The sequence below is a fragment of the Stomoxys calcitrans genome, chromosome 1 (assembly GCF_963082655.1).
Source record: "Stomoxys calcitrans chromosome 1, idStoCalc2.1, whole genome shotgun sequence".
Classification (NCBI taxonomy): Eukaryota; Metazoa; Arthropoda; class Insecta; order Diptera; family Muscidae; genus Stomoxys; species Stomoxys calcitrans.
In genome coordinates this window covers 75,539,189-75,552,192 of record NC_081552.1, presented here as the reverse complement: position 1 = coordinate 75,552,192, position 13,004 = coordinate 75,539,189, and the positions used below count along the sequence as shown (strand labels likewise).

The window sequence follows — 13,004 nt, the reverse complement described above, 5'->3', positions numbered from 1 at the left end:
TTTACTTCAACGTCATATTAACTATCGTACACTACGATGTAACTGGAAGGAGATTTCAGAGTTCCATGCGTCCCACATTTCGGTAAATTTATTGTAAACCCATGGCTGCCGATTCTACGAACCGGATTTCAAAAATAAGTTAAACAAATTTTCAATAAAAAACAACAAAAAAAGAAAAAAAAATTAAATGCAAATTTCTAAAATTTTCACCAATTTTTTTTATTGGATCAGTTAAAAAATTAATTAAAATTAAAAAAACTTTCAAAATATTTTTTTAATTGAATTTCTTTTTTCTAATTACATTTTTAAAAACAGTGATTGGTCAGTAGTTGAATTAAAAAATTAATTGGACCAATTAATTTCTTGATTGAAACTAGGTTCATATTTTTTTTCTGTGTATAGACATAAAATTCGAAGTCAAATATTATAATTATAGTATTCTAAATTGAGAACGAAGCTTTTCAACAAATTCCGTAAGTAATACCTTTCTGTTTAATATAAAACCTTGTATCTTCCTCAGAAAATCGGATTTTATGCTGAATCAGGATGGTTTTATACCTTCCACCATAGAAAGGGGGTGTACTAATTTCGTCATTCCATTTGTAACACCTCGAAAAATGCGACTGAGGCCCCATTAAGTATATATATATATTCTTGATCGTCATGACATTTTAAGCCGATCTAGCCGAGTAGTTAACCATTTTGACATTCCTTTTGCAAGTCATCAAATGTACGTTTTTATACCCACCTCCGAAGGATGGAGGTGGAATGGAATTGGAATTTTCCATAGGTTCTTTTTTTTATCCATAAGCAGGTTAACTTCAAAGATGGGCTATATCGGGCTATATCTTGATATAGCCCCCATATAGACCGATCGGACGATTTAGGGTCTTAGTCCCATAAAAGCCACATTTATTATCCAATTTTGCTCAAAATTTGGGACAGTGAGTTGTGTAAGCCCCTTCGATATCCTTCGTCAATTTGGCCCAGATAAGTCCAGATTTGGATATAGCTGCCATATAGACCGATCTTCCGATTTAGTATCTTAGGCCCACAAAAGCCATATTAATTAACCGATTTTTCTGAAATTTGGGATGGTGAGTTATGTTAGGCCCTTCGACATTTCTCTTTAATTTGACCCTAATCAGTTCAGATTTGGATATAGCTGCCAGATAGACCGAACTCTCGATTTAAGGTTTTGGGCCCATGAAAGGCGCATTTATTGCCCGATGTCGCCGAAATTTGGGACAGTGAGTTAAGTTATGCCCCTTGACATACTTCTGCAATATGGTACAGATCGGTCCAGATTTGGATATAGCTGCCATATAGACCAATCTCTCGGTTTTAGGTTTTGGGGCCATAAAAGGCGCATTTATTGTCCGATTTCGCCGAAATTTGGGACAGTGTTTTGTCTTAGGCTCTTCGACATTTTTCTGCAACTTGGCCCAAATCGGTTCAAATTTGGATATAGTTGCCATGTAGACCGATAACTCGATTTAAAGTCTTGGCCCCATAAAAGGCGCATTTATAATCCGATTTCACTGAAATTTGACACAGTGATTTATGTTAGGCTTTTCGACATCTGTGTCGTATATTGTTCAGATCGGTTTATTTTTAGATATAGCTACTAAAAAGGCCAATATTTTGTTATACACAATTGAACAATGACTTGTAAAGGGTGATTTTTTTGAGGTTAGGATTTTCATGCATTAGTATTTGACAGATCACGTGGGATTTCAGACATGGTGTCAAAGAGAAAGATGCTCAGTATGCTTTGACATTTCATCATGAATAGACTTACTAACGAGCAACGCTTGCAAATCATTGAATTTTATTACCAAAATCAGTGTTCGGTTCGAAATGTGTTCATTCACCGTTCAGCGATGAGGCTCATTTCTGGTTGAATGGCTACGTAAATAAGCAAAATTGCCGCATTTGGAGTGAAGAGCAACCAGAAGCCGTTCAAGAACTGCCCATGCATCCCGAAAAATGCACTGTTTGGTGTGGTTTGTGTGGTCATTGACAAACCACACTGTTTGGTGTGGTTTGTCAATGATTTGCAAGCGTTGCTCGTTAGTAAGTCTATTCATGATGAAATGTCAAAGCATACTGAGCATCTTTCTCTTTGACACCATGTCTGAAATCCCACGTGATCTGTCAAATACTAATGCATGAAAATCCTAACCTCAAAAAAAATCACCCTTTACTTATTAGTATTTGGTCCAAATCGGAACATATTTCGATATAACTGCTATGGGACATAAGGTATGCAATTTTCACCGAATTTTGATGGAAGGTAGTTTCCATATATACGCGAGGTGGTGGGTATCCAAAATTTGGCCCGGCCGTACTTAACGCCTTTTTACTTGTTAACCCTACAAAGTATACATACTACATTGATGCACATTATATTCATAGACGTTTTAGCCATATCCTCCGTTTGTCTGTTGAATTTTCTCTACAGCCTTTAAAAATAATAGACTTTGTTAAAAAATGGGTTGTATTTTTATATGGCACCTACATATACCGATCTCCCGATAAGATTGCTTAAGTTCATAATAGTCGCTTTTGCCCCGATTTCGGTGAACAACCGCGCTGATTTAAGATAAAACGATCTCCCGATTTGCTGTAACAGTGAGTGAGTAAGCACTAGACCTCTCAACATCCGAGTATGGACCAGATCTGTCTTTATTTATATGTAGCTGCCATATAGCCCGATTTCCCAACTAAAGGAATTGAACGCACTAAAGCCGCATCTTTTATCGAGAATTTACTAAATTTCGAACGAACCCCTTGACACTCGTAGAAGTTACTGTCAATATCAGAACCTACGCACTTTTTCTTTGAAATTTGAAACAGTGACAGCATTAGATTCCCCGATATCCATGTCGAGTACAGATTGGAGGCGCACATTTTATACGTTTTAGCTGAAAAGAAAAAATTATTAATTCCGCTTCATACGTGAGGACCGTATAGGTATATCTGATTATATTTTTTACCAATTTTATATACTCGTACCTGTATCTACAACGATCTCATGAACCAACATCGTGTGCTCATAAAAGCCTAATAATCAAAGTAGTAAAGACGAAACCGGCTAAGTGAAATGCTTAAAATGCATCAATTTGGTTTCACTTATCCGTAATTTTCAGTTAAGAGTAGTTCGGTTAAGTGAAATTCATTTCCAGTTAAACGACAAAAACATAACTGAAGGCCAACCACTTGCTAATTATATATGAAACAACTTGAGTTGAAAAAGAGCAATGCTCAGTAGAACTCAAAGCCAGAGAAAATCATTAGCGAAATGTCAAAATATGTTTTTGTTAGTTTACTGGCTTATTCCAATTTCACATAGTTTCCCATAGAAATAACTTTTCACTTATGCGTTTTCAGTTTCATATAAGAACGGTATTTGGGGCATAAAAACTTTTTCTGTTGGGGTTTTTTCAGTTAAACGTTTTTTCACTTAGGCGCAATTAGTTTCTCTTAAGCGGGGTTTTCAACTAAAGCGTATTACAGTTATGCGGGTTGGACTGTAAATTGATTTAAAAACAAAATCACTCTTAATATAAACAGAAACGACAGGAAGTAAAACAATTTTTCATTCACCAACTTGGTATTTATATGATGGCAAAACCTACCAAAATTGACGTCAGCCTACCAATATACCAAGAGAAACAAGTAAGAGAGTGCTAAGTTCGGCCGGGCCGAATCTTATATACCCTCCACTATGGATGGCATTTATCGAGTTCTAATCGCGGTATCTCTTTTTAGGCAAACAAAGAATATTGAATAAGAACTGTTATGCTATTGGAGCTATATCAAGTTATAGTCCGATTCGAATCATAAATGAATGCTGAACATTGTAAGAGTCATTGTGTAATATTTCAGTTCATTCGGATAAGAATTGCGCCTTGTAAGGGCTCAAGAAGCAAAATCGGGATATAGGTTTATTTGGGAACTGTATCAAGCTGTAGATCGATGCAGACCACATAAGACACGTATGTTGAAGGTCATGAGAAAAGCCGTTGTACAAAATGTCTGCCAAATCGGATGAGAATAGTGCCCTCTAGAGGCCCAAGAAGTCAAGATCCCAGATCGGTTTATTTGGCTGCTATATCAGGTTATATACCGATTTACGCCATACTTAGCACAGTTATTGGAAGTCATAAAAGAATACCTTATGCAAAACTTTTGCCAAATCGGATCAGAATTGCGCGCTCTATGGGTTCAAGAAGTCAAGATCGATTTATATGACAGCTATATCAGGTTATGCACCGATTTAGACCATACTTAACACAGTTATTGGAAGTGATACCAAAGCACTACGTGCAAAATTTCAAAATAGTCAAATCGGACGAGAATTGCGCCCTCTAGAGGCTCAAGGAGTCAAAACCCAAGATCGGTTTATATGCTATATCAAAATATGGTACAATTTGGCCCATTTACAATCCCAGCCGACTACACTAATAGGAAGTATTTGTGGGAAATTTCAAGCGGCTAGCTTAACTCCTTCGAAAGTTAGCGTGCTTCCGACAGACAGATAGACGGACGGACATGGCTAGATCGACTTAAAATGACATGACGATCAAGAAAATATATACTTTATGGGGTCTCAGACGCATATTTCGAGGTGTTACAAACAGAATGACGAAATTAGTATACCCCCATCCTATGGTGGTGGGTATAAAAATGTATGGAAGCTTAATCAGGGATATTTAAGGCTTGTCTAAAAATAGTTCTGTTGTCAGTATTTGTAAACGCTCTTTTAGATTGAATTTGGAAATTTTCGTTGACTCTAATAATTTCAGCAATAACTTTTCGACCCCAGCATGCCCTCCTTTTTAGCTATATAGTGATTTCAGAGTCCATATTCGTTATGGGTCACCATTCTTCTGCTTTTTCAACGCTCGGACATAGCTCGTTTCATGTTGCTACCTTTGGGTTTCTTTTTTTTACTTTTTTTGCCTAAACTATGATTTCGTGAATGTTTATTAAGAACTTTTAATGAAAAACTGATAAAATTGTAGAATGTTGTACTTAAATTTAGGACTTTGTTTTGTTTTTGTTGTTTGGTCCGTAATTATTTAAATGGGAACAGATTTTTAATATTTCATTATGAAATACGACGAGCTTAAAAAACCAGTAAGGAAAGGCAAAAGTCGGGCGGAGCCGACTATATAATACCCTACATCACCGAGTGTACATAATACTTTCAATATATAGCACTTATATCCAAATTTAGTCAGACTTTGATTTTGCATACCTATTGAAATATCGAATAGAACCTTCTACGATGGTACAAAAATTGTGGCTTCTACACCCTTAAAAGTCGAAACGCATAAAAGATATATATGGGAGTTTTATCTAAATCTGATTTGATTTTGATGAAATTTTGCACAACTTATTGGGATGTCAATTAAAACATATAACGAACAATTTTGTAAAGATCGGACTAAAATTATATACAGCCTTAAAAGTTGAATCGCATAAAAGATATAGATGGGAACTTTACCTAAATCTGGTTCAAATAAAACATATCCTGCAAAATTCTGTAAAAATGGAACCAAAATTGTGGCTACTACAGCTTTAAAAGGGCATATCGGATGAAAGATATATATGGGAGCTATATATAAATCTGATCCGATTCTGATGAAATTTTGCACACATATTAGGACGCCACAAAAAGCACTTCGTGCCAAATTTTGTAAAGATCGGAACAAAATTGTGCCTTCTACAGCCTTGAATGACCATATCGGATGAAAGATATATATGGGAGCTATTTATAAATCTTATCAGATTCTGATGAAATTTTGCATACATATTCGATAAAAATCGGACCAAAATTGTGCCTTTTACAGCCTTAATAGGTCAAATCGGATGAAAGTTATATATGGGAGCTATATCTAAATCTAAATCATGCTAAATTTGGTGAAGATCGGACGAAAATTGTGGCTCCTACAGCTTTAAAAGGGCAAATCGGATGAACGATATTTATGGGAGCTATATTTAAATCTGGATCGATTTTTTTCAAAATCAATAGCGTTCGCCCTTGGACCAAAAAAGAGACTTATGCAAAATTTTGTTAAAATCGGACAACAAATTCGACCTGTACCTTGATTACAACAATACATGGACAGACAGACAGACGGATAGACGGACATAGCTAAATCGAATCAGGAAGTGATTCTTAGCCGGTGCGTATACTTATTGATGGGTATAGCTCTTCTCCTTCTTGGTGTTGCAAACAAATGCACAAACTATAATATACTGTACCACAGTGGTGGTGTAGGGCATAAATTACGATGTACTTCACTACCACTTTCTACCTCAATGTGCTATTCAAGTGAGCGGCAGTGTACTTGCATATCATAATTCTATGAAATATGTGGTCAATGAGCTGTAAATTGTTTCACAAAGTGGAAAAAGTATGCCAAAATGTACATCGCTCACATTCAAACGCACACCCATGTAGCCACTGTGAATTGTGTGTCATAGGAGACACTTGTGACAACTAAAACAAATTGTTTTAATGGTTGCCAAATGTCATTACTTACATATATTGTGTGTTACATATTTTTCGTTGAAGCCCTTTCTTACTCTTAGCTGTGCTGCAATTTAAAATGTTCTACAATACATGTGACTATAGGTGGTCTTACTTGCACATCTCTTTTTTGCTTTTATACTTTACTACAATGTGTTTTCATGAGAATTGCCACATTTGTTGAAAAGTTACATATGAATGTGGTTGGGTGGTATAATGCCGAACGTCTGGCAATGGAAGTATAGATTCCATACTTAGTATTGATGAAAGGTTATAACTGCAAGTTTCTAGGAAATCGTTGTATATGGATGGCTATTCAGTTCAATGGTAGAATAAATATTTATATTTATATAGTTGAAGTTATAATCCCTAAACATTAGTTCGAAAAATATCAGAGCTAAATCCACCGCATAAACCAACGACCTATGATACATGTATGACAAACGGACTGTTAAATTGGTGAAAAATGACAACGACAATTTTTGATTATTCCTTCTTAAATTTAATTATGATATTATTGTAATTGGTGGAACTATACTTTCCTTTAGCCGCTGTCTTTACATCTAAACCTACATCATCTGTCTGCCTGTCGGTTTCAATGTTGTTGCATGTAAGAGAGACCACCGTAGCGTAGAGGTTAGCATGTTCGCCTATGATCCTGAACGCCTGGGTTCGAATCCTGGCGAGACCATCAGAAAAAGTTTTCAGCGGTGGTTTTCCCCTCCTAATGCTGGAAACATTTGTGAGGTACTATGCCATTCAAAACTTCTCTCCAAGGAGGTGTCGCACTGCGGCACGCCGTTCGGACTCAGCTATAAAAAGGAGGCCCCTTACCATTGAGCTTAAACTTGAATCGGACTGCACTCATTGATATGTTAGAAGTTTGCCCCTGTTCCTTAGTGGAATGTTCATGGGCAATATTTGCATTTGATTTTTTGTACAATATGTAAGTGATATTTTTCATTCGATTGTCATTACATTTTGCACAAGCTGCTTTTGTGGTACAAGAATTAATGAACTAATACTATTGATTATACGAAAATCAGATCATATCTTAATCTTAGTCTGAAAGATCGCTAAAGCTTTATTCCTCTTGTATGACGAAATCAATGGATTTTATAAAAGGAAATCAGATGTTTGAGTGAGTAGAGTCACTCAAACGTAACACAAAGCTGTTATTTCTTTTAGTCCCATACAGTGCCAGTTAGATGTTCTGAATAGAATTTCAGTGCAATTTTGTACTTAATAGTTATCGATATCATTCGATAACACTTAACCCTCTCATGCCCGTATTAAATTGGGCGTGGCTAAAATTTTGTCGAGTAGACATATGAGAGAGTGTTAACCTTAATATTAGCTGAAAAAATTTCAATATCCTAGGTGCCCTGGTGCAAGAGCTACCGAATGCTGCGCACATGCAACATTGGGCAATGGTGTTTTATTTTTATACCCTCCACCATAGGATGGGGGTATACTAATTTCGTCATTCTGTATATAACTACTCGAAATATTCGTCAAGTCAAAACCCCAGATCGGTTTACATGACTGCTATATCAGGTTATGGACCGATTTGAACCACACACCGTTTTTGGAAATCATAACAAAACACGTCGTGCAAAATTTCAGCAGTCAAAATCAAGAAGTCAAGATACAAGATCGGTTTATAGGGCAGTTATATCAAAACATGGACCGATATGGCCCATTTACAATCCCAACCATCCTTCACTACTACAAAGTATTCGTGCAAAATTTTAAGCGTCTAGCCTTCTACAGACAGACGGACGGACATGGCTAGATCGACTTAAAATGACACGACGATCAAGAATATATATACTTAATGGGGTCTCAGAGGAATATTTCGATGAGTTGCAGGCAGAATGACGAAAAAAACAAAATGAAAAATCGCAAAAAACAAAATGAAATTGTTTCTATATAAAGAGACATTTTTTAAAAGCAAAACTTCTGCGAACATGTTCTTTCACATTCGGGACCGGTCAATTGTCCGCCTAGATCGTGCGGTTTAACGCCCCTAGACTATTTTTTGTGGTGCTATGTTAAAGCTCATGTGTATACAGACAGTCCCGCTTCAATTGATGCATTGGAAGACAACATTGAAGCATTTGTTCGTGAGATACCGGCCGAAATGTTGGAAAGAGTATGCCAAAATTGGACTAAGCGGATGGACCATTTGTGGCGAAGTCACAAACATTAAATTATATGTAGCGTATTATCGATTGAAATAAAGATTTTATACATTTTTCTGATTTGTATGTGTTTTTTTTGAAAAATTTTCCTATATCTCTTAAAAAATCACCCTTTATATATGTTTGTTAACACTTTTATAAAACAACGTTATTTTGCAAAACGAATTTATCAACTTCGCTCTCGGGATAATAGCTACTAACTGAACACGTACACAGCTGACTATCAACTTATCAGCTGTAGGCTTACACAAGGTTAGGTTTAAGTGGCAGTCTGCCATCAGGCCCACATAGACGTTTTCGTCCATTGTGATACCACGGGAACAGAATAAGGAAGATGCCTTCTAGTTCCTACCGTTGAACCACCATCCAAATCGCTTTAAAAAGCCCAATAACTTGCGAATGTTCACATCCGCTATATCCGCCAGGTTCTCAAAGAAATGATAACCTAAAGTGAAACTCATTCTAACCGCTAGTGCGAGCTTACACAATACATGAAAATGTTGCATATCCGCAACATCGTTCATGAGGGGATTAATAATAACCGATTCATCGAGATTTGCAGCGCTACGAAATAATCACTAATGAAATAAACCCCAAAACACCCAGAAGGAAGAGAGCTGAACCCATTGATAAGCGTACTGGTCGACTCAGAATCACTTTATCTTTCGATTTAGCTATGCCCGTCGGGCTGTCGGTTCGTGTCCGTGCTGCCGACCCACTTTTCCAAATTGAAAATTTTTCAAAATCTGTTTGCAACTGTGAAATGCATAAAGATACTTCCCATTTGTTTTATGTTGGGCCCAGTAATTGACGCATCCACGGACATTTGGTCATAAAGGGGTTTCGATTTACTCTTTTAGGATTTTTGGTCGACTTCCCCTTATAGATTTTGTGGTCATTATTTTCTATGCGATTAAAGTTGCGTTTGAAGTACATCCAGATAACAACCAGTAAGGAAAGGCAAAAGTCGGGCGGTGACGACTTTATAATACCCCACACCTACCCTATAAATACTAAAGGGGAGCCATATCTAATTCTGAACCAGTTTTAATGGACTTCGGCGGATTGTTTCAGATGGGTTATTATAATCCCCGTATCAAATTTCGAGCAAAGCAAATATGTCCAAAATGTAATAACTACCGTTAACAAATTACCAAAAATCTGACGAACATATATGAGGGGGCTACATTTAAATCCATTTTGACCCAACTTCTTAGATATTGTGGTAGTCATCGAGGAAAGCGTTGTGCACAATTTAGGCAAGATTGATCAACAAATGGGTTTGCAGTGGCTTTAGAAGTGAAAATCGGCCGATATACATAAATGGCAGCTATATCTTAATCTGAACAAATTTCTATGAAATCCTTCCTGTTAAATTTCGAGAGAATCGGTTAACAAATGTAATATTTCCCAAAGTCGGCCGAAAATATACATGGGAGCTATATCTAAATCAGAACCGATTCCGACCAAACTTTTTGGATATTGTGAAAGTCGTCGAGGAAAGCGTTGTACAAAATTATGGAAATATTGGTCAATAAATGCCCAGCGTCTCTAGGAGTAAAAATCTGGCGATATATTATAATAACCTTTGCCGGGGTAAGCTTAGCGGGTTCCAAGGTTCAAAACAAAACTCGTTTCATAAGCGTATTTAACAATTTTATTTAATTTAGTCTTAAAAATTATTATAAATTATTCAGCAAAACTTTAAAGAGACGCGAATCAACGGTTAAAGTGAGATCCAGAATAGAATGCCTCTTTCCCAAAAAGGAAAGTTTTCTTGATGGTAAATTATGATAAGTTGGTGTATTCGTGTAATTTAAATGTCTGGGATCTATGGCTGTATCATACCAGTAGACTCCCTGTACACTACAACTACGGTGCCTGGGATCTATGGCCGTTGAGAACCAGGAGCATCGCTCTGCCTACAAGTGTCTGGGTACAATGGCTGTGTCCCTCCAAACATTTTCTATCGTGCGAGTCACTAAATCTGCACTCACGGAAGTTGAAAACAATCTCAGGCGATATCATTTTTTACTCTAATAAGTGTCTCGGTACGGGAGAAAGCGTTCCACTTGGCGATATATACCCATGAGTGACTAAATAGGAACTAAAAAAAGTACAAAATTCGATTATCAACGTCATTAATAAAAATAAATTTTTATTTGCTAATGTTTTTTTTTTTCCTTTTAGAGTGAGGCTTATTTTTATTTCTCTTTCTAATTTATTTCTTTTCCAAATCAAGATTTATAATCGAAGATTTTATTTGCAATGATTTTCCCTGACTGGGATTTGAACAGCCATCCTTACGATTGTGAGGCGTATGCTACCCCCTGTGCTACCGGTCTTTCTTCATTACAGAAGGCTAAGTTAACATACGTTCACTTGTTTGGGGTTTTTTGAGTTAACGTCCAAAACAACAACAAAAAATCAATTTTTAAATTTCTAGCAATAACAGTTGAATATGAGAAACTAATTAGCGAAACATAAATGATAGAATTCCGACAGTAATGTAAATGTTGTAAATAATGCAATCTCTACAAACTATCATACAAAAGGACCTAAAGAGGTGACTAATCTGGGAGGGATTGAGAAAGTCACTTCCAAATGTTTGGAGGGATCAAACCAGTAGATTCCCTGTGCACTACTACTTGAGTCGAGTTAGACTGCGTTAGTGTGGTTGTCACCGAAGCTGTCGCAAACTTGCAGTGGCTGTCCACACACGACGACTCGAAGAGTAGAGCATCACATGAGTATCTGTGATGTCGGAGTATGAGTATCTGTGACGTAGGAGTGTACAGCCAACCATTGTTGTAGTGATGCTATGAACAAGTTTAAATGAGTATCATCTCAGTATAAGAGAGCAAGATATTATTGCAAAAACTGGTTTTAAGCGCAGCAGATGGCAGGTAATTGGTGGTTGGTTAGAAGAATCAGAAGAAATATAATTAAATGGAATTAATACAAATGGAATTCATTAAAATGGAAATAATATACAATTGTGTTAGATTTAAATGTAAAAATAGAAATAGATTTGAATGATGAATGTATGTAGCTTCGTTTATATATATATAATATATATATATATATATATATATATATATATATATATATATATATATATATATATATGTATATATATATATATATATACATATATATATATATATATATATATATATATATATATATATATATATATATATATATATATATCTAAATCTTGTCCGATTTAAAGAGAAAATCCTTCCAGCCTCATTTCAAGAGAAGGTAAATAAATGACCATTTATTGCATTATTAATGCATATCGGATGACATATTACTGCAAATCGGATGATATATGGCCACGGACGTAGCCAGAAAAAAATAGAATTAAATGTATTCTAAGCAAAAACATTTCAGTAACATTTTTTAAAATGCCAAAATTTCATTTATATTATATTCTACAAAGATAGCACTTTGCTGCGGCCAGGGACGCCTTAAAATTATTATTCTTATGAACAAAATTGTAATGAAATTCTTAGCAAAAATCTAATGTAAATGAATTTTATTTTAAATGAATTTTAATGACATTGTTCCAAAGACTAAATTTCTGCGTAACATTCTTTAATGACAAAACTTCAGCACATGGTGGACTCCTCGCGAAATTATTTTTTAATAGGCAAAATTTCTTTAAAACTTTTTTTAGAGACAAAATTTTAATTACATTTTCTCTATTTTGTTAAATATTTCAAGTAATTTTTATTTTGCGATTGTTTGAATTAATAGATACAATAGATACAGTTTCAATGAAATTATACAAACAAAATTCAAACTATACAATTGATCTTTAGAGAACATTTTATTAAATGCCTAATTTTTTTTTTACATTAGTGTGTTTATTGTCTTTTAAGAAACTTTAAATAATATTTTGTTTAAAAAAATCTCCAAAATTTTGTTGATGGAAAAAATTAGACTGCAATTTGTATTTTAGAGAAAATTGCATTACAATTTTGTATTTAGAAAACATTTCTTTAAAATTTTGAATTTATGAAGCTTGGTTTGTTTTGAATTTAGGAAAAATGTCGTTGAAATTATGTATTTTGAAATTTTGACTTTAGAAGATGTTTCATTCAAATTTCATCTTTAAATGAAAAACCAGTAAGGAAAGACAAAAGTCGGGTGGAGCCGATTATATAATACCATACACATTTATTATCCGATTTTGCTGAAATTTGGAACAGTGAGTTGTGTTAGGCCAGTCGACATTTCACTTCAAT

General features: G+C 35.2%; 1 protein-coding gene across 4 annotated transcripts in view; it reads left to right on the top strand.

The window, feature by feature from the left end:
* The window catches only part of LOC106092612 (F-box/LRR-repeat protein 16), a 531,167-nt gene that overhangs the window by 174,779 nt on the left and 343,384 nt on the right, over window positions 1–13,004 (top strand). The gene's annotated exons all lie outside the window — the stretch shown is intronic.